At 50.0% G+C, this 15,741-nt stretch overlaps 1 long non-coding RNA gene across 1 annotated transcript in view; it reads right to left on the reverse strand.

Annotated features, from left to right (window-relative positions):
- Positions 1 to 1,966: 1,966 nt before the first annotated feature.
- Positions 1,967 to 15,741, reverse strand: part of LOC139675720 (uncharacterized) — a 51,873-nt gene continuing 38,098 nt past the window's right edge. Inside the window, exon 3 of the long non-coding RNA XR_011698531.1 lies at positions 1,967 to 2,957. This is a non-coding gene — a long non-coding RNA (uncharacterized lncRNA). The remainder of the gene's footprint in view (positions 2,958 to 15,741) is intronic.

A 15,741-nucleotide genomic window follows, 5' to 3' on the forward strand; every position in this document is an offset into this window, starting at 1 on the left:
AATGTCTGCCCTGCACAGTGCCCTCCCTGCCAGGGCAGCTGCCCCTGGTGCCCGGCTGGGTCCATGTGCCTGTGCCACTGCAGCTGTGCCCTCTGTGCTCACTTACCCAAAGAGGAGAGAGTGGCATCTCAGCAATTACAAACCCAAAGACATAGGCTTTGTTGATGAAAGGTCTGTCCAGACAAATGTTACTCTTGGCAATTAAATGTGCCCTTCTATCAAGCTGGCAAAGACACAGAGCAGAGATTTAGAGGCGACAGAGGGAACCTAAAATTAGATTCACACCATAAGCTGCATTACTGAGGGAAAGTAGAATTTATTTGCTCCAGTGGTGAAGTCACTAATATTCCCACTGAGAGAATTTCTCCTGCAATACTTTGAGGAGATGGATCATGTTTGAAGCCTTGCAGGGTGTTTGGTGCGAGATGCTCTGTCAGGGAACAGCAAACACCTCAAAATAGGGAAATTACCACAGTCTGAGTTATTCACACACACACAATCCACAGAACACAGAGTGGTAAAGATTGGAAAAGATCTCTGAGATTGACTCCAGTTTTGATTGATCATCTTTTTGTCCCAGAGCACTGAGTGCCACAGCCAGTCATTCCTGGCACCTCCAGGGCTGGGCACTCCAAACCTCCCTGGGCAGCCCCTGCCAGTGCCTGCCCACCCTTTCCAGACCCTGCCCCTGCCCTGGCCCAGCTGAGGCCGTGCCCTCTCCTCCTGTCCCTGTGCCCTGGAGCACAGCCTGACCCCCTGTCCCGGCTCCCCTTCCTGGCAGGGATTGCAGAGCCCCCTGAGCCTCCTTTTCTCCAGCTGAGCCCCCCCAGCTCCCTCAGGTCTCACCCAAGCTTCACCACCACTTTTCTCTCCAGATAACTCTCTTCCTTTGCCTAAAATCCCAATTTTCTTCCTTCCCTCATTTTCCACGTGCTCCCTGGGTGACCCCCAGGCTGTGCCACCCCCCCAGCGTGTGCCCCTGGGTGGGTTGCTGGGGTGGCAGGGGCAGGGCTGGGTGGCAGATGGCAGGGGCAAGGCTGAGGGCAGGACTCATTCCTGATTTGGTGGCTCCCATGGGCAGCAGAGGTGCAGCTCCCTCTGTCCCTGAGGGCCAGTGCTGTGCCCAAGGGGACATTCAGCTCCTCTCAGAGGGATGTGGTGCCCGTGCCCAGCCAAGGTGGAACCTGCAGCACAGAGTCCTGTGCTGGTGCAAGAACAGTAAATCTGCAATGTCTAAGCAGCTCCAACATGCTCTCATCCCTCCTGTCTGCCCAGCACCCTTCCTGCCTTAGAGCAGAAGAGTCTTGGAGCACTATCAGGAGAACCATCATCCCTCCAGGGCCGTTTCAGGTAATTGGTTCCCCATCACTCTGCCTGTGCCTTCACTCCGCGGCTGTGATGGTTTGGAGATGGGCACTGGCCCAGCACTACCTGCAAGGGAGGGGTTGTCTCACAGCAATCTGATTGTACACAGGTTTTTCCTGGAGTTAATACAGGAGTTTTACGTGCTACAAGGGAGGCAAACAGGCAATCTGAAGAGAGAAATAAAGCCTCAGCAAATTGAGCTTTCAATTAATGCATCCTCTACCTGAGCCTCAGCTGCTTTTCCCCCTCTCTCCTCTCCTGCAAGTGCTGCTCAGTGTGACAGGAAACTAATTAGACTCGGAGCTCTCGTCAGCCAAGAAAGGAGAATCATTAATTCTGGTGCTTACAGAACTGTCCTGACTCACAACATTTCCAGGCTGTGCAGTTTAATACCTGAGGATGGTCCATGTCAGCTCCAGCCCCTTCCCCTCCAGCCTCCCCCAGCCCCAGGCCCTGGGGACAGCAGGGGACGAGGCTGGGCCATGCCCAGGGGACTGAGGAGGGTGCCACCCTCTCCCAGTGCCCCCAGTCCCCTTGGAGCTCTGGACGTGGTGCTGTGCCAGGGACACAGCTCCCAGCCCAGTGCCAACTGCTTGAGTGGAAGCATCCAGTACTGAATCCATAGTTAATTAATTAAAGCTGATGAATATTTAATTTGACATCCAGACAACAGGGAAAACCAATAGGAATTGGTGGTCTTATTGACAGATTTCAGCACATCAACCCACAAGGATTTTCCTTTACAATCCCCCATTTAAGCAGAAAATTTTAAGCAAAGGATGAAGTTGAGCTTGTTTGAGCTTCACTGAGCTTGGTTAGAGAACAAGGCTTGGATAAGAAGAGGAATCTCTGGGAATTAATTTTCTCCCCTGAAGTGACCTGGATCAATCCAGCTTTCCTTTCATTTGGGGCTGCAGTGGAACGAGTGGATTTGGGGAGACTTCACTGCAATGACCTGTCCCAGATGTGCCCACAGACTCCTGAAACTCTGCCAGCTGCCATAGCAGGTGTTGGCACACAGCTGGCCCAGGTTGGCCCCTCACTGCCCCCTCCCAGGCACGGCTGAGGAGTTGGAGGGCTCTGGGAATAGTCCCAAAGGATTTCCCACCCCCCTGCCCTGGCATGGAGGGAGCAGGGCACCTTTCTGGGTGGGCTGGCAGAAATAACCCAGATTTGTGCTTGCAGCACAGCTGCAAAATCTGGGAGTTTCCAACCCAAACCTACCAGTTCATATCTCCATCTCTGTTGCCTGTTGGCAGCAAGGGAATGACTCCTTGATGCCCAGAATGACTCCTCGATGCCCAGAATGACTCCTCGATGCCCAGAATGACTCCTCAATGCCCAGAATGACTCCTCGATGCCCAGAATGACTCCTTGATGCCCAGAATGTCTCCTTGATGCCCAGAATGACTCCTCAATGCCCAGAATGACTCCTTGATGCCCAGAATGACTCCTCGATGCCCATCCCTGGAGGTGTCCAAGGCCAGCTTGGATGGGGCTGGAGCAACCTGGGCTGGTGGGAGGTGTGGCAAGTCTGGGCAATGATTCTTTGGGATGATGTGCTGTATCTCAAGCACTAGTTAGATGTTAACCTGCAAAAGAACAACATTGGTGTTAAAAGGGCAGACTTGGAGTGCTTTTGGCTTTATTGAGTTCTTAAGGTAAGGAAATTACTTTAAATACAGTTTTCAGCTTTACCCCTGGTACAAGGTGTGGTGATCTCTCCATACTTAAACTTTCTGCAGTTTCTTCTCACTGTGCCCAACTCCTGCCAGGAGGGGAGAGCTGGGGGGGCTCAGCCTGGAGAAAAGGAGGCTCAGGGGGCACCTTCTGGCTCTGCAGTCCCTGTCAAAATTACTGTATTTACTCTGATTTGCTCCCCTGAGTCTCGTGAATGAGACAAAACTTGGCCCATGGGCAGAGCTGGTGCCAAAGGAGTCAGTGGTGCTGGGGGGCCCTTCCAGCCCAGAATGGTCAGTGATTCTGGGGGACAGATCTCAGGGACCAACACACCTCAACACTGCTGAGAAATCTTCTAATAAACTGGGAGGATTCCTTTAGAACCTTTAGTCTTATTAGTGGATGCCAGAGCTTGACTAGCTCTGCCTCTTAAACATTTTGCTTTTTTTTAAATTTAAATATACCTTAATGACTTTTAAATATCCACAATAATTTAATCTAATCACTGGAAGGTATTTACTCCTTTGAGGATTTTTTTTTCCCATTCAAAGCCTGAAATAAAAAAGACTTTAAGGCTGAACAAACAGAAACGTTTCACCTCATCCCATTACTGTGCTCAGTAATTAAACAACCAATTGCCTCAGATATAACGGAAGAAAAATAAATCCAATTCTTTATATTTCAACCACCAGCATTTTTTAGAAGCATTTCTCCACCAAGAATTAAAATAAAGTTAAAAAAGCCTCCCTGAATTGCCCACTCAGGAATTGCTCAGTGTGAGCTCAGCCTTCAGAGCAGCTGAAATTCTGCAGGGATTAAAACTCAGTTTAGCTGTAAATTCTCTACAACAGCAACACAGAGCTTGGCCAGAGGTGCTTTGCCCAACACAATAAATTCTGTGTTCTCCTGCTCTACTGAGGCTTTGCTAGAAAGAAATGAGGGAAGAAAACAAGGAAAGAAAGGAAGGGAAAAGAGCAGAAGAAAAGCACAAGGGAGACTGTTCATATTTCGCAGGTTTCATGCTCAGCTCAGTAACATTAAAGAAATCAATATGTACATGAGAATAATTAATTTATCCACCCCCCTCCTGCTGTTATCCCAGTTACACTGCAGCATAAATTATCCATTCCTGTGAGCATATGTTGAACATGAAAATCTGATTTCTGGTTCTTTTCTTTGGATTCGAATCCGATTCCCACCGGAATTGTTTGCACCGGTCTGTGCAGACATCAAAGAGCAGGGATGGGAACAGGGATGGAAAGGCCACAGGCAGCTGAAATGCTGCACTTTGCACCTTCCCATGGGGGGAAAGAAGCAGCTGCCCAAAGGCCACTGGGTGCACTGGCAGAGGGACTGAAGCCCAGAGAGTTGAGAAAATTCAGGAACTATTTCAAGAAAATTTGGGAACAAAAGAATCAAAAATGGCCAACAAAGGTATTGGCATTAAATGATTCACTCACCTCTCACACCACTTCAGTCTGTGACTGGGTCAACTGACTTCAACAGAATATTTTCATAGCCAAAAATCAGCCAATCTTCATAGAAAATTCAATTTTCTCTTTTCTTCAAATCCTCTCCCCTTATGCTGTGGCTTTCAAAATGCCAATATCCCAATGTGGCAAAGCACAGGGAAATCTGGATTTCTTGCTGTTAAATTCTCTATTTCTTGCTGTTAAATTCTCTCTCAGTGAATGTCAGTGGCTCTCCTGTGGTTGTCTCTCTCAAGAAATGCATTTTTAGAATCACAGAATCATTAAAGTTGGGAAATACATCCAGGATCATCAAGCCCATCCTTTGACCACATGGAAAGTGCCACAGCCAAAGCATCAAATGTGGCAGAATCAAACAGAAACCACTTTAAACTCAGCAAAACTGCAGCCACGTGGCCTGGGGGATGTTAATATTCATACTTCTAGAATAAACTTGACTTTTTTTTTAATCCTTCAAAACCAAATGCTGTTCCATAAAGATGCTTCTTAGGGAGTTTTCATTATCTTGTACAATAAATTAAAGTTTGATGCAGCAAATGTTCAAATCCAGTACAAAAATAGACTTTCAGAAAGATCTGAGACGCCTCTTCAGCAGTTCATTCCCTTGCCCAAGGAGGTGTCCCGGTCCCTGCTGTGTCCTGTGTCCTCCTTGGAGCTCCCACCCCCTCAGGGAGGCTCTGCTGGGGCTCTCACTGTTGTTTTCCTCCTGCAATAATATCCAGGGCTCCAACCACACACAATAACCTGGGAAACAGGGACACTGTGCCTGGACAATGAGGAGTGACTGGGGATGGGGCTGTCCACGTGCCAACTGCAGGAGTGGGGGCACATGGAGGAGAAACCAAGGCCTGGGGGTGCTGGGACATCCCATGGCTCCTGGCATGGAGTCAGTGCTGGGACATCCCATGGCTCCTGTCATGGAGTCAGTGCTGGGACATCCCATGGCTCCTGTCATGGAATTGCTGCTGGGATATCTCATGGCTCTGTAATGGTTTGACCCATGGCTTCCCCAGTAACCATTGTAAGAGCCCTACCATGGAATCAGTGCTGGGACATCCCATGGCTCCTGGCATGAAATGGCTGCTGAGACACCCCATGGCTCCTACCATGGAATTGCTCCTGAGACATCCCATGGCTCCTGTCATGGAATTGCTCCTGGGATATCCCATGGCTCCTGTCATGGGATCGGTGCTGGGACATCCCATGGCTCCTGTCATGGAATTGCTCCTGGGATATCCCATGGCTCCTGTCATGGAATTGCTCCTGGGACATCCCATGGCTCCTACCATGGAATCATGGAGTGGGTTGGATTGGAAGGATCCTCAAAGCCCATCCATGCCATGGGCAGGGACACCTCCCAGTGTCCCAGGTTGCTCCAAGCCCTGTCCAAGCTGGCCTTGGACACTCCCAGGGCACCCAGAGCTCTGGGCACCTGTGCCAGTGTTGTGGGAGGCAGGAGCAGCCCTGGCTTTATTCCAGGTTTGGTTTCAGGACACTCCAAGCCCAGCCAGGCACAGACACACCCTGAATGCACCTGGGACAGGTTCTGCTGCAGCAGCAGGAGCACAACACGAGCTGGAGGAACACCAAGGCAGGGATTTGCCTGACAGGCACTTAAACCTGAGTGTGGGTTGTGCAGCAGTTAAAGCTGAGAGCAGGTTGTGCTGGGCCATGCAGTGACAGGATCATGGGGGAGAGATAAAGAGATCCATTACCAGAGTGAGAGGAGGGGAGCAGGGAAAGTACAAATCAATCATCTCGTGCTTTGACTTTGTTTCCAAAAGCAGGGAGGGATGAGCTGTTGGAAGAGACAATGGGGCTGTAATTCCTTTACTCTATCTATAATGGCATCATGAATATGCATCTTGGGAGATTAAAGGACCCCCTTTCTCAGGCTCTGACATAAAAAACCTTCTGAATCTGATTATTTAAATTGTACTAAATTATCAATGCAATTATCACCCAGACAAAACAAGCAGATTGTTATTCTGTGCAATTCTCTTTGAAATGAATGGGGGAGAAACAAAAGGAAAGAGAAAACCATCTTAACCTTCAAAAATGAGCTCCCAACCCATCCCCTCCTCTCTTTCAATATTCATCCCCTTCTTGGGAGGTGAAGTCTGTTGTCCCCCAGCTCTCTGATTGTTATTTCTCTCATAAAGAGCTGATTTTTCTGTATTTACAAACTGAAGTTGTTCATTAAAGTGGCAGAGCAGTGGAGCAGGGATGGATGACACTGCTGGGATGGCTGGTCCTGTCCCAGCCACAACTCACTGGGATTCATTTCTAACCTCTAAAATGTCGTGTGCATTAGAAATCAGGACACTTGTCCCTGCAAACAAGTGCCCCCAAGGAGATCTGTTGGGCCACTCTGCCCCCTCCAGCACCCACAGTGCTCATGGTGAAGCCCAGATAACACCAGTGGGTGCTGAGCAAGATCCTCTCCCCAAAGACACCAGACTCAACCTTCCAACCCCCAGCACCTCTTCCTTCACCCCCAAACCGAGCCCAAATAGAATCACAGAATGGTTGTGGTTAGAAAAGACCTTTCAGCTCATCAAGTCCAACCATCAACCAGCCCCACACAATGTTCAGCACCAACCACGTCCTCCAGTGCCACATCCACAGGGTTCTTGAACCTCTCCAGGGATGGGGACACCCCCCTGCCCTGGGCAGCTGTGCCAGGCCTGGACAGCCCTTTCCAGGAAGGGATTTTCCCAATATCCCCCCTGCCCCTGCCCTGGCCCAGCCTGAGGCCATTCCCTGCTGTTCCCTGGGGGCAGAGCCCGAGCCCCCCTGGCTGCAGCTCCCCAGGTTCCAGCACGTGGTGTCTGTGCTCCTGTCCCAGCAGTGGCAGCAGAGACAGGGAGGGGCAGAGCTTGGGCTGTGGATCCAGCTCTCTCCTTAAAGGTGACTTAACTCAATTTTTCCCTCCACGAGAAGGAATTATTTTTTTGTTGTGTCAGAGGCATCAAGAGCACAGAGACATCGACCATTTTAATGTTCCTGCAGATGCTGATCTCAACTAACCCCAAGTAAAGGAACTTTAAAGGATGCTCTTCAAATCATTGCACACCAAGTGAGAGCTGAGACCTGTCAGGACACACTTCATGGGTGATACAGAACACAGAGTGTGGCTACTGCTCATCTCCCACCTCACTTTAGGGGCTGGTCACCCCCTCTGAAAGCTCAGAGGGACTTATTTTAGTTTGAGCTTTATGATCTGTGAGGCTGAAGCCTCCTAAGGACAAACAAGTGTGTCACAAACCTGCACAGCTGGAGAAAAGCCCCCAGGGCTTCGGGCCATCCTTGGGGCATCCTTGGAGGTGAACAAGCACCACATGGAGTTTTCCAGACACTCCCACACCACTGAATTCCCAAAACCATCTCTGTTTGTACACTGGAGCCTCAGTCCAAACATCCTGATGGAATCCCAGAATCATCCAGGCTGGAAGAGACCCCTGAGGTCACTGAGTGCAGCCTTTGCTCACACTGGTGGCCAGGAACAGCCTCTGTCTGGAGCTTCTCCAGCCCTGGGAACTGGTTACATGAGTTAAACCTTTGTGAGTTCTTCCCAACCTGCTCTCCCAGTGCCAGGGACTGGGTGCCCCATGGATGGGAACTGCACCAGCCTGGCACTGAGACTGGTGCCATTCCAGCACAAGGGTCATCACTCTGACTCCCCTCAGCCCCCACGGCTACTAAAATTTCCACTAACTTTTCTTCACATCAAAGCAATTGGGAGTTTATTCTCATGATTTGCCTAAAGCAAAAAACAAAACCAAAAACCAAAACCAAACCAAGCTGCCATTGGCTGCAGCAGCTTTTTAAATGTATTTATGTAGTTATTTGATAGGGAAAAGACAATAGGCAGAAAGGAAGATAAAACCCTGCCAACATTAGCTGTGGTGACTTTATCAGCCAGTTCATTATTAAATTCATTTTGGTGATTAAACCCAACAATAGGCCTTCAATAGAAACTAAGAGATAACAGTAAATCCACAGTGTTGTCAGCACATCCCTGCACAGAGGCAGTTTGGAGGCAATGGGGGATGCACCAGCTGCATTCATGGCCAGTGCTGGGCCCTGCCCCTGGCAAATCAGAGCACAGACAGACAGACAGACAGACAGACAGACAGACAGACACACTCCTGGATCTCCCACCCCCTGTGAAAACTGCCATGGAGTGCAGAGTGCTGGGGTTAAAGCAGGTGGCAGTGCCCACCTGATGTCTGGAGCACTGTCAGGTGTTCAGGAGAGTCCTGGCAATGGGTTCATCATCACCATCATTCCCAGAGTGCTCAGCTCCATCCAGGGAATGTCTTCCAACACATCTGAGGTCGAGTTCCTTGGGCAGTTTCAGCCCTGCCAGTCTGTGCCAGTGAAGCATGCACAGTAAATAAGATGGGGAAAAAAGCCAAGCCCATTGCTCAAAATCATCCTGTGGGGACTTTTCCCTGGCTGGAGTTTGAAGGGCAATGAGCACATTTGCATTATCTCAGCTCTCCCAGCAGCCCAACCTGCAGCTCTAATATTTACAGAGTGCACTGTGCTGTGTGTTGCTCAACTCCTGAACAGAACCAGTGACCCAGGAAAGTGGAATATGTCTGAACTGGAATAAGCCCAGGCTGGGGTGGTGTGTGCTGTGTTATCACAGGCAGCAGAGGGAAACACAGGCAGGGACTCAATTCTCCTGGAGCAAATGCCAGGGTGGACCTGACTCCCACCAACCTCCTCCCCAGTGGGCTCCATTTCCTACCCACACCACCCTCCTTGTGATTTCTGTGCCTCTCTGCTGTATTTTTCCTGAGATAAGAGTGAGGGCAGTCACAGCACTGCCCACTGAACCTGACTTGCTCTCCCTCCCAGGCCCTGTCTGGGGTGAGGGGCAGGGCAGGGACCTGAGATGTTTGCCAAGAGATGGACTTTGCTCACACAAAGTGATCATGGAATGATAAAATCCCAACCTGGGACCTTAAAGCCCACCCAGTGCCACCCCTGCCATGGGCAAGGACACCTCCTGCCAGCACAGGTTGCTCCAAACCTCATCCAAGGAAACAGGAAGGTTCCCAAAGTACAAAAATTACTTTGCTGTGGAAAGACCTCAAGTCTGTGATTTTGGAGGGGGCAAAGCAACCCCCAGGACTAGCTGGGATTTGTGGGATGGTGTCCAGGGAATAGAAAAATGATCCAAAGGAACAGGGATGAGGGGTCAGTCTTGGACACAACTCAGAGCAGGTGAGTCAGACAGAAAAGGAGCATTTTCCTGTCTTTATTTCTTGTTAAAGGATTATTTCTTCCCCCCGTGCATATGAGTTTTGTTAAAGGATAAAACACCTTATTGAATTAAAGCAAAAAAAAGTATTTTAATTTAGAAATTTTGATTTCCACTCCCCTTAAAAAAAAACCCCTAAAATCTATTCTTCAGCCCTTCCAATGTTTCCTCAGGTAATTCTGGTGCATAACAACACCCATAACAGCTCCAGTGCTTTTATGAGGAGATGTTTTCCTATTGACAGATATTTCAGCTCACTGAGCAGAATATTACAGTCTGTAGAGCTTTGATAGAAAAAGTAATGATAAAGCTATAGAAGAAATATATTAAGTTTCTTACAAGTAAATGACAAAGCTGTAGAAAATTAACACTGCTGGTGCAAGATTGTCACATTTCTTATTTTCCCTTCTGCTCACATTCATTCATCAGGAAACAGAGTTTGGGGAAGTGCTGCAGTGCCATTTGGGCCTGAGCGTGGTCACCAAACACCCCTGAGGGTTATGGGCTTTCTTTAACATCGGAGAGATAGAAAATCACTTCAATGTAATGGATTGGCTGTTCTCTAGAGCTTCGATTTTATGATCTATAAATACGTGTTATTTCTGTCTCTAATTCCCTTCAATGCCTAATTCAGTGCTTTGGAGATGTGCACAAATCCCAGGGAGACAGATGGGAACAATTCCTTGATTTGTGGGGAAGATGGGAAGCAAAAGGAGGAGAAGGCAGCGATTACACATCGCCCTGCTGAGGGCTGAGCAAAGGGATGCCCACACAAAGCTGCTCCCTGGCCTGGGAGGTGCCCCTGCTGTGCCCCAGGTGCCCCTGCCAGGCAAATTGGTCCTCCTGGAGTTTGTCTTAAGGAAGAGTTTAAGAAAACAGCAACTTTTTACCCCTCAGTGATGGCTGAGATGGGGAACGTTCTCAGCTCCCCCAGGATGGTCATTATTGGCACTCCCAGTGCCCCAAACAGTGAGGAATTGGAGAGGAGAAGGGGTGAGAGCTGGAGCACCATTGGGAGACACAGCCCAATGGGTGGCACAGCCCAATGGGTGGCACAGCCCAGTGGGTGGCACAGCCCCAATGGGTGGCACAGCCCAATGGGTGGCACAGCCCCAATGGGTGGGTGACACAGCCCAATGGGTGACACAGCCCCAATGGGAGACACAGCCCCTCTGGGAGACACAGCCCCAATGGGTGACACAGCCCCTCTGGGTGGCACAGTCCCTCTGGGTGGCACAGCCCCAATGGGTGGCACAGCCCAATGGGTGGGTGGCACAGCCCAATGGGTGACACAGTCCACTGGGTGGGTGACACAGCCCCACTGGGTGGGTGACACAACCCCACTGGGTGGCACAACCCAATGGGTGACACAGCCCACTGGGTGGCACAGCCACAATGGGTGGCACAGCCCCAATGGGTGGCACAGCCCCTCTGGGAGACACAGCCCAATGGGTGACACAGCCCAATGGGTGACACAACCCACTGGGTGGCACAGCCTCACTGGGTGGCACAGCCCCACTGGGAGACACAGCCCTACTGGGAGACACAGCCCAATGGGTGGCACAGCCCAATGGGTGACACAGCCCAATGGGTGACACAGCCCCTCTGGGTGGCACAGCCCCAGTCTGCTGGCCGGGGAGGGAAGAAAGAAGATATTAATGCCTGGAAACTGGGACACTGGGACAGGTCAGGACACAAGGTGTTCTAAGAGGACCCGTGGTTGTGGCACTTGGGGACATGGGTTAGTGGTGACCATGGTGGTGATGCATTGGCAGCTGGACTTGGTGAACTTACAGGTCTTTTCCAACCATAATGATTCTGGAATTCCATGATTCTGGGATTCCATGATTCCATGGTGTGCTAAAAGGTGAACAACAAAAACTAGGGAGAGCATCCACCCTACTACAGAGAAACCCCCAAGAGCTGGTTGTGAATAATGACCCAAGAGAGATCTTTAGTGTGTATATTTAGATTTCTGAAGAGCCTGGACTTTACCACCTGACAGAAAACATAAACGGTGCTTGGAAACCTGAGAGTTTGTTTCAGTGCCACGATGGCTCGTGGCTGTTGGAGCCTGTTCAGAGCTCTGGTTCTGCTATTTACACCAGACTGACTTCAATTTGTGTCAGATCAAGGCTTCTCATCATGTCCCTCTGGATTCTCAGCAGCTCCTGCCCAGCTGATGAGCATCTGCTACAGCCAGAAGAGCAGAGAGAGAGTGAGACTGAGACATTATGGCTGGATCTGCTTTGGATCCTGCCTTGTCTATAGCCTGGAGCAGCTCCACCCTGGGAATTCAGCAAAGAACTGAGTTCTTGCTTGTTGGAAGTGGCACTCTTTGAATTTGGACCCTTCTAAATGTGGAGTGGTTGGACAGATGTTGGCACCGTGTTGATGTGCTCAGTTTGCACCTCACCTGCTCCTCCTGGAATCCTCATCTCCGGGAACCCCCATCTCCTGGCTCTCACTCTCATGTTAGCACAGAATTCCAGAATAATTTGGGTTGGAAGGGCCCTCTGAGATCCCCCAGCCCGGGCAGGGTCACCTGGGGCAGGTGGCACAGGAGCAGGTCCAGGTGACGCTGGGATGGCTCCAGGGGACACTCCACTCCCTCCCTGGGCAGCTGTGCCAGGCTCTGGCACCTCCCTGGAAAGAAGTTCTGCCTCGTGCCGAGGTGGAACTTGTTGTGTTTCCCTTTCTGGCCGTTGCTCCTCGTCCTGTCCCTGTCCCTGTCCCTGAGCAGGGCCTGGGCCCACCCTCTGCCACCCCTGGAGACACTTGTGTGCATTGATGGGGTCCCTCTCAGCCTTCCCTGCTCTGCACTGACCAGGCCCAGCTCCCGCAGTCTCTGCTCATCAGGGAGATGCTCCAGAGCCCAAAGCCCCTCTGGGGGCTCTGCTGGACCCTCTGCAGCCCCTCCCTGGCTTTGCTGTCCTGAGGGGTCCAGAATTGAACTCAGTATTTGAATTGTGGCCTCCCCAGGGCTGAGCAGGAGAGGGAGGACCATCCCCTCCCCTCCCCTCCCTGCTGATCCCACTCTCCCCAGTGCACCCCAACACTGGTGGCGAAGGTGCCTGTGGGACTGAGGGGCAGAAATGCAGCTCATTTGCAGAGGAAAAGGAATTACAGGAAAGGGCAGAAGTCCTGGTACTGAAATATTAGATAACAGACCAATGAAAGGAATTGAATTCACAAGGAAAAAAGGCAACAGAAGAATATGGAAATCAGAGACTCTGACCTTTAAAATGTGCACTTTGCAATGCCAAAATCAGGCCCTGTGGGAGGGCCCAGCATCCAACACCAGCATGATTGAATGTTTTGCCAATGAGCAGCTTATTGTGACTCACTGGCACAAACTCAGGCTCAGAGTTTGCCTTTCCTGGAGGAGCTCAGCAGGCACAACACCTGCACGAGTCCAGGCTGGGAAAAGAGGGACTCAGGCAGAGCTGTGTGCCCAGGGCACTGCTCAGAGCTGGGGGCAAAGGGGACTGAGAGGAGACTCCAAGGCAGGGACACATCAAGTCACTCTTAACCTACCCTGGAGTAAGTCATGCAGAAAAGGCTGCAGGGGCTGTCCAAGCTGGAAATAAATATTTCATAAATCCCATCTGCACTGCTGAATGCAGGGAGTAAATACGTAGTGATCAAGAGGTGCTTGAAAAGAATAAAGACCCTGTAGGTGTCAGAATTGGTATAAATGGCAAAGCATCTGCCACTCTGCTCTCCAGTGGTGCAGGAGCCCTAAAGCTGTGCTGAACTCACAGGTTCATGTACAGCCAGAGATCAGGAATCATTTCTTCACTCTAAGAACACTCTGGGTTTGGAACGAGCATTATTTGATCTAACAACAGATAAATTAGGAAAGGGAAGGGCAGTTCATTCACATCATAGTTTATCACAGTGGTTGGGAGTGCTCAGCTGAAGGGGCACAAACCCACTGGCTGGAACTCCCAATTCCATCTGTTCCTCCAGCAAAGACTTCCCAAATTTCCCTGGGCAACCTCAGCTCACAGTTCCAGGACATGCTCAGGTTTTACCCTTTCCATCACCTGCAAGGAAATGGCTCCCCCCTGGCAGGGGCTGTGCTGCTCTGACCCTGCTTTGGAACGTGGGAAAGCAGCAAATTGGAAAGTTCCTGCTCGGGCTGCAGCAAACCAGTCAGAGGGTTAGGAGAAGCCTGGCAAGCACTGAGCTCCCTGAGTCACCTAATTCCCTGGAAAAAGCACTCCAGAACCCCTCCATCCACTCTGATGGTGACAGATGGAACTCCCTCTGTGAGTGATCCCAGCACAGAGTCCTGAGGCCATTCCCCAACACCAGTGTCTCTGCTCAACCAATTCTTTCCTTGCTTTCCATCTTTCTCTTTCCCCCCCCCTTTTTTTTTCCCAACTACAAATCAATAGTTGGTTATTTATCTGTTATTTCATATTTATACAAGAAAGAAAGAAATATTTTTCCCCTCAAGCAAGTGAAGGCTGGAATAACACCCTTGGAAAGGTCAGCATCCATCGGGGCTGTTAATGGGAAGTGCCTCCAGAGCCACAATGCCAATACTCCAAGGGCAGGGGAGGGCAGGGCTGTAATAACAGTGGAGCAAATGTCTTTGTAGCAGCTGGAATTGATAGTGGATGAGGACAAGCCAAGTGCAGCCTCTGCTTCAAATCTTCTCTCAAGGAAGCATCAGCCCTGTGAAAATGTTGTCGTTTTTCTCAAGGTAAATGACTCCAGGAGGTTTTAATCCTCTAGGGCTGGTCCCAGGGGTGTAAATTATCCCTAATGCTTCCATTATTTACAGCCTGCTCAGCCCCAACACAAAGATCCTCCAGGAGTCTCAGATATTTGATTAAAAGTGGTTTGTACTACTTGACCATGCGTGAAGTATCCAATATTTCAGAGATTCCTGAGCATATTGGGCTGCCAAAGGAGCTCTGAAAGAAAAAGGGGAGAAAACCCATCTTGTTTTGTGTTGGGCAGTTAATGAAGTGGCAGCAAAGGAGCCTCGCTCAGTGCTGAGTTTCTCAGCACTTCCAACACCCAGCAAAGCTTCGGGAGAAAACCCAACTCTGCAGGTTTTGCTGCTGGAAGGTTGAAGCAGTTCCCTGCCTGAAGGGGTGGCAGTCAGGGGGCTCCCATGGCATGCACAGAATAAAGGAACCACAGAGTCACTAAGCAGGGAAAAGACCTTTCAGATCAAGCCCAACCATCAACCAGGGCCACCAGCAAGTCCTCAAGTGCCACATCCACCAGTTTTCTGAGCATGGATGGGGTGGGGACTCCAACCCTGCCCTGGGCAGATGTGCCCAGGAAGAATTTTTCCCAATATTCAACATAAACGTGCCCTCTGCTCCTGTCCCTGTTCCCTCGAGCAGAGCCTGATCCTCCTCATCTCCTCTGTCCTGGCAGGGATTGCAGAGGGAACATCTCACTGGGCAACCTCAGGTTTCATTTCTTCTCACCAGTTTTGGCTGCACTAAGACCTCACTGCAGGATCTCTGCAACAACCATTTAACCTGGAAATGAACCCAACCAGCATCTGGGCCTCTGCTAAATGTGGAATTCCAGCAAACCTTAACTAAGTCAGTGCAAATTATTTGGGGGTGCTGTTGACAGAGGAATGTGATTTTTGGGGGTTATCAGCAGAGTTTTTATGTTAATTTATCTGGGCAGGTTATGTCTCTTCGGGGCTCAGAACTGGGAACATCTCATAAATAATCTGAGCTGGTTAAATAAAATCCATTGACAAAAATGTGGCTCTCACTAATAAATTGTTGAAGGACAGTGAATGGATTAAGGTAACACTTGGGCAACAAACATATTAATCCTGGGAAAAGAAAACCTAAATATTTCCCTTTTGTTTTATGCAGTAAAGACCATGAATGGCCGATTTCCTGCATAACAATTCCGTGTTTATTTTAGGGAAACGAGCAGAGC

The sequence above is a fragment of the Pithys albifrons genome, chromosome 9 (genome assembly GCF_047495875.1).
Source record: "Pithys albifrons albifrons isolate INPA30051 chromosome 9, PitAlb_v1, whole genome shotgun sequence".
NCBI lineage: Eukaryota > Metazoa > Chordata > Aves > Passeriformes > Thamnophilidae > Pithys > Pithys albifrons.